Source organism: Microtus ochrogaster, unplaced genomic scaffold (assembly GCF_000317375.1).
Source record: "Microtus ochrogaster isolate Prairie Vole_2 unplaced genomic scaffold, MicOch1.0 UNK49, whole genome shotgun sequence".
In the NCBI taxonomy this organism is placed as follows: domain Eukaryota; kingdom Metazoa; phylum Chordata; class Mammalia; order Rodentia; family Cricetidae; genus Microtus; species Microtus ochrogaster.
This window is the reverse complement of record NW_004949147.1, coordinates 2,419,515-2,425,721: the sequence shown is the minus strand read 5'-3', so window position 1 is coordinate 2,425,721 and position 6,207 is coordinate 2,419,515. Positions and strand designations below refer to the sequence as shown.

Genomic DNA, 6,207 nt, shown 5'->3' with positions numbered 1-6,207 from the left:
CCAAAACCACAGAGAAACCCTGTCTCGAAAAACCAAAAAAAAAAAAAAAGAAGAGGAGAGGGATCCTCTGGAATTGGAGTCAGTTATCAGGTACCGCAGAGGTGCTGGGAATTGAACCTGGGTCCTCTGCAGGACCAATCCCACCCCCTAATTCAATAGCAGTCTTAGAAGTCAAATGCCCTGAGCCTAGGGCCTCTCCTTGATGCTAATCTGCTAAACTCAACCAAGCTGCCCAAGAGTCTTCATCCTCAGACACTACTAATCATTACTCAGAAGTGCACTCTCTCCCAGCACTGACAAAGAACACTGATGAGTAGTACTTAGACCCAGCCCATCTTTTGTTGTAAAAATCAGATTTTTTTTCCTCCATACTTTAAAAATCTGTTCTGTCCTTTCCAATGCCATGACTACCAGAAAAAGCACATCTCCCCACAATTCTCAATCTCAGGAGAGAAATTTAGCTAACAATTTCATACAGGTCAAAGAAAAACTATCTATTTGTTTATTTGGTTTTTCAGACAGGGTTTATCTGTGAAATAATCCTGGCTGTCCTGGAATTGCTAAGTAGATAGGCTGGCCTTGAATTCACAGAGATCAGCCTGCCTCTGTCTCCTGAGGGCTGGGATTAAAGGGTGCGCCACCACCATCCAGTTAACAACACCTAATTTTAAAAACAAAATGAGTCCTAATGAGTCCTAGATTATGACATTTTCCTATTTAGCAAACTGATTTGGAGATCTTTAAATATCAATAAGAAATTCACCATCCAGCCTGGTCTACAAAAGCTAGTTCCAGGACAGGCTCCAAAACCACAGAGAAACCTTGTCTCGAAAAACCAAAAAAAAAAAAAAAAAAAAAAGAAATTCACCATCATCATTTGTAAATATTGAATGAAACCATTGATGGACTAATTCTTAATTTACCTAATTTATATTTATGACATTTGATGTTTCTAATCCCTGCCCCTGCCAGGGTTCCTGTTTGTTCACATCCCTGGCTGTGCTGGAACTCGCTCTGTAGACCAGGCTGGCAGCAAACTCAGAGATCTGCCTGTCTCTACCACCCGAGTGCTGTGATTAAAGGTGGCCGCCATCACGTCCCACTATTTAAAAACACTTTTACTGTTTTTAGTGGGGTTTCACAGCATGTGTGTGGCGGTAAGAAGACAAAGTGCTGAAGTCAGTTCTCTCTTCCACCATGTGATGTCTTAGGGACAACTCAGGCTGTCCAGCTTGCTACAAGTGTTTTTACCTACTAAGCTGTTTTGAAGGTCCCCCATGCTTCTAATTTTTTTTATATTATAAACAATGTTTTAATAAACAGGTGTGTGTGAAGTTTAACATTTTTTCAAAGCAATTACTTTTTCTGTTTTTTTTTTCTTTTCTTTTCTCTCTCTCTCTTTAATTTTTATTTTTCAAGACAGAGTTTCTCTGTGTAACAGTCTTTGCTATCCTGGAAATTGCTTTGTAGACCAGGCTGGCCTTGAACTCACATTTTTTTTTAAGGGACAGGAATACTAAACCAAAGATATTAAAATTTTGGTTATAATACTTTCAAAATATTGTATTAATTTATAACCCAAACGCATAGATGTGGGCCCATTCTCCACATTTTTCCAATATTTGCCTATCTCAATTCTACCTTTGCTTGCTAGTTTAAAAAAGAAAACAAGGGCTGGAAAAATGGCTCAGTGGTTAAGAATGAGCTTGTTGCTCGTCAGGGGATCTGAGTTCGGTTCCCAGCACTCATATGGAGTGACTCACAGCTAACTGCAACTCCAGATCCATACAATGTGATGCCCTCTTCTGGACTCTGCGAGTACCCTACACATGTCACAGACAGACAGACAGACACATACAATCTTTAATATAGGAACATTCGAGCAAAAGCATAGCTATAATTAACATTTTCTCAATAACAACTAAATTTAAGCATTGTTTGCAATCACTAGCCATATTCTTTATATGCCACTTAATAATTTTACTTTATTTTTGTTTGTTTTTTGAATTGGAGTTCTCATATATAGCCTTGAACTTGCTATGTGCTGAGGTTGGTTTTAAACTCCCAATCTTCTTGCCTCTACCTCCCAAGTCTGGAATTAACAGTCCTGTTCCGCCATACCTGGCTAGTTAATTTTCTTTCTTTTTTTTCTTTTTTTGGTTTTTCGAGACAGGGTTTCTCTGTAGCTTTGGAGCCTGTCCTGGAACTAGCTCTTGTAGACCAGGCTGACCTCGAACTCACAGAGATCCGCCTGCCTCTGCCTCCCGAGTGCTGGGATTACAGGCGTGCGCCACCACCACCCAGCTAACTTTCTTTTATTGATATATGGAGCTCTTTCTAGATCTTAACCTTGCCTCCTTTATTATTTTATTATTTATTATCTATTAAGCCCAGAGTTTTGCATGTTTTAGGCAAGTTTAAGTGCTCTACCACTGAGTACTTTCCCACGGAATTAATGTTGTCTTTTTAAGATGTAAATATTGGGCCTATTTTGTCCACTTTTTCTTTCTATGCCGTTTTTAGGTTTTGCTGTTTTGAAACATGGTATCTCTCATGGTAGCCCAGGCTGGTTTCAGACTTGGGTAATCTTCTTGCCTCAACCTCCTGAGTCTGGGATTACAGATGTAAGCCACAAGTCCCTCTTGTTCTTTAATCTCACAGGGGTTTTTTCTTTTTCTTTTTTTTTTTTTATAGTTTTCATATAGTCAAATATGGTAGTTTTTCCTTTGTTTTTTCCCCATTGTTTAGAAAGTCCTAGAATTGCAAATCCCCTCTGCTGTTTTTATTTTAGAGATTTTGATCTTTAGATACTTAATCTACTAGGAATTTACTTTGTTTGGCAAGAGATAAAGATTTTACTTTTTCCAAATGGATATCTAATCATCCTTATTTACTGATGGATTAGCTCTTCACTGTTGACTGGAAACACAGTCTTTAGCGTGTGTTAAGTCCCCACGTGAACTTTTTGTTGTTGTTGTTTTGTTTTTCCTAACAGTTTCTCTGTGCAGCCCTGGCTGTCCTTGAACTCAGGGATTCACCTACCTCTTCCAGAGGACAGGGATTAAAGGCTTGAGCCACCGCACCTGGCTTTCCAGGTGAACTCTTCTTGATGGTCATCATCCTGGAAATTTTATGGTCAAAGAAATGTATAAACCCCTCTGGCTCATTTGACCCTACATCCCCCATTCCTATAAAGGTTATTTCCTTTTCTCTACAAAACTCCGGCACAGGGCATCACCCACCTTCAAATACCCTACTTAGCTCCCAATACCATCAGTTCTTTCCATTGCCGTCCTAAATGTAGCCCTGGTTTTCCATGAACAATGCCAATTCCCCTGCAACTACTTCTGGTATGAGGTGTTGAGACTCGGTGCTACTTCCAGAGCCGGCTTCCCTGCTGGTCTGTGGTTCAGGCCGTCAGGCCGTGGAATCTGGAGTCTCTCACTGCACTCTGCAGTTTCCTAGTCACTTTGGTATTTACACCTCCTGCCCTGGAGTCTCGTGGCTGTCAGATGATCTGGACACTCAGAGGAGGAACTAGCCCACACTCCAGCTCAGTAGTTTTCCAGTAACATCAGTAACACACTCCTCCTCAACCAGCCTCCAGTCACCTGCTGAACCTTCCTGTCTCTGAAACAGCCAAACTCATTTCCCAAGCTTTATTACCACACAACTGGCCGTCTGTTAAGATACCTCTTATTGGACACATCCCAAATCAGACTCACAGCCGATCAGGCTTGGTTGTCCGTGCACCCCCTCCGCCCCACTTCCATTCTTTCTCTTTTCACCTCTCAGCGCACTTCAGTACTTCCTTTATCTTCTCTAGCCTGGTGAATGCAGCAACATGTGAGAATGCAGACTCACGTCGCCAAATGACAACTGGCAGTCATCTTCAGCACCCATCCTAACACTGGACGTCCAAACACAGCTCTCAAGTCTCTGAGCAGTCCGGAGAGGCCATGTCCCTGCAGCCATCAACCTAGTCCAGTGGCTGTTGTCACTAACAACCACAACAACTGCCTTCCTTGTCTCCAAGTCTTACTGCCACCGATGCCCCCACGCAGCCAGCTCGGCCAGTGCCACCTGTGTAACAGCCCTGGCTGGCCTTCCTCTAATGCTCCTGCTTTTAGTGCTCACTAGGTAGCTTTGTGATGCTTCAGAACTTGCTGACCTACCTAAAATTTGATCAGTCAACCACACTGACCTTGAGTTTCTTCAATAAGGCTTGCTGGCTTCTTACTTGGAGGCCTTTTCCACAAGCTGTTCTCCAAGGTGGACTACCTCCTGACACCAACACCTACTTTCATATCTGATTAAACAACACTGAAAAAAAGCCTTTCAAACTACACTTGCCCACCATTCTTACACTTGGGTAACATGTTCTTTCTATATTTGAAAATCATTTGCGCTTCAAATATCGCAGAAAAAAATCACTTTTTTGTATGTGTATAGTCCCACTTTCAAGGGACTGTGATTTCTTCTTTCCATAGTCGGCCTCAAATTTACTCTAGCTGAACTTGAGCTCCTCCTCCTCCACTACTGAGCACCGAGATTCCATGTGCCACCACACCCACTTTCTGTGGGAGGGATCAAACCCAGGGCTTTGTGATCGCTTAGCAAGCGCTCTATCACCTCAGCTACATCCCCCGTTCATAACTGAAAATTACCTAGGGATGAGAGCTATTTGATTAACATAGTCTATAGACGTAGCACTATTAACTAATTATGGTTGATTAATAAGCACTAATTGCTAAAGATGGAAGGAAGGAAGGTGGCTAGAAATACTTCTGGAAAATGATAAATGGAGCAGAGAAAAAACATTCTTGACCTGAATGATAATGAAAAGGAGTTAGATGTTAGAAGTTACTATTTGAAGTCACTAACACTAAGCTATGATCAGAGCTTAATTTTCCCAGAGGCTAACAGTTTTCCAAATGACTAATTGCCCTGGCAAAGATCTTCATGAGCACTGCAAGACTGCCCTGCAGGGAGGAAATCTTGGTGGACAGACAGACCTAAAGGAAATCCTCTACCACAGCCACGAGCTGTACACCACTGGCAGTTCTGAACACAGGACCACCCCACAGAGCTGGCTGACAAGACACACTGCATCTTTAGTGCCAGCTCTTCATACATGCTCACTTCCTTCCGCTTTCCACTGCCCTTCACTAAGTCAGGTTTGCCACAGCAAACCCCACTGTGCAGCACTTAGCCAGACGAGTCCTGGGAGTGAGTGGGTGCCTTACAGTGTAACAATTACTTTCAAGGGTTTCTTCCACTATTGTGTGATGGCACACACTGCAAACAGTCTGGCAACGTCAACATATAAAGGAACGTGGACTTGAACTCTGAAACTGCCCAATCTAGGCCTCCAGTCTCAGGTAAGGAAGAGAGCCACAAATGTGTGCTCTTAGTACCATTACTGTAAAGTTAAGATTGGACAGTAGGGAGGTTTGAAGGGTAGCATTGTGTCTGGTAAGCAGGCTCCCTATCTCCACCCCTAACGTTTTATAGAAGTATCAGGTTGCTTCTGACTGCTGAGCTGCTAAGCAACCCTATCTCCTGCACTTGAACCCACGTCCAAAAATGAACTTCAGCCATGCCCAAGCCCAAACAAGGGGCATACAACAGTTAGCTGGAGAAACTTATTTACAACTTAAGACAGCTGTCAAAACAAAACAAAAACCCGAACAACAACAACAAAAACCAAAGAGAACACCTCCCTAAGCATGGGTGCTATCTGTTACAGCTAGGAACAGAGAAGAAAATTCATTGTTTCTAGGAGAGTGGATTTGTTACCTTGGAGCAAGTCACAAAAATTTTTTTACACACGCAAACACTTTTCAGGTCTATATACCCAACTGATTCTCCTGAGCTGCTCCAATTGTCAATAGCTCCAACAGTGGTGGGAGAAAGCTCCTAACCAGACTGGTTAAACACTTGTTTGTTTCTATTTATCCATTCACTTAGAGACAGGATCTCCCTAAGTATACAGGCTGACTTGGACCACACTACTATACGAACCAGCACTCACGAGACAGAGGCTACAATGCCTGGTTTTTAGTTTAAACATTTTCTTAAGGGTGAGGGAATCAAAACCTCTGGCTTGGGGCTGGAGAGATGGCTCAGTGGTTAAGAGCATTGCCTGCTCTTCCAAAGGTCCTGAGTTCAATTCCCAGCAACCACATGGTGGCTCACAACCATCTG

At 42.6% G+C, this 6,207-nt stretch overlaps 2 protein-coding genes across 2 annotated transcripts in view; one reads left to right on the top strand and one right to left on the bottom strand.

The window, feature by feature from the left end:
• The window catches only part of Hexa (hexosaminidase subunit alpha), a 33,764-nt gene that overhangs the window by 24,599 nt on the left and 2,958 nt on the right, over positions 1-6,207 (bottom strand). The window lies entirely within an intron of this gene.
• Positions 5,361-6,207, top strand: part of Tmem202 (transmembrane protein 202) — a 30,122-nt gene continuing 29,275 nt past the window's right edge. Inside the window, exon 1 of the mRNA XM_013354600.2 lies at positions 5,361-5,381. The gene's annotated coding sequence lies outside the window, so the exon portion shown is untranslated. The remainder of the gene's footprint in view (positions 5,382-6,207) is intronic.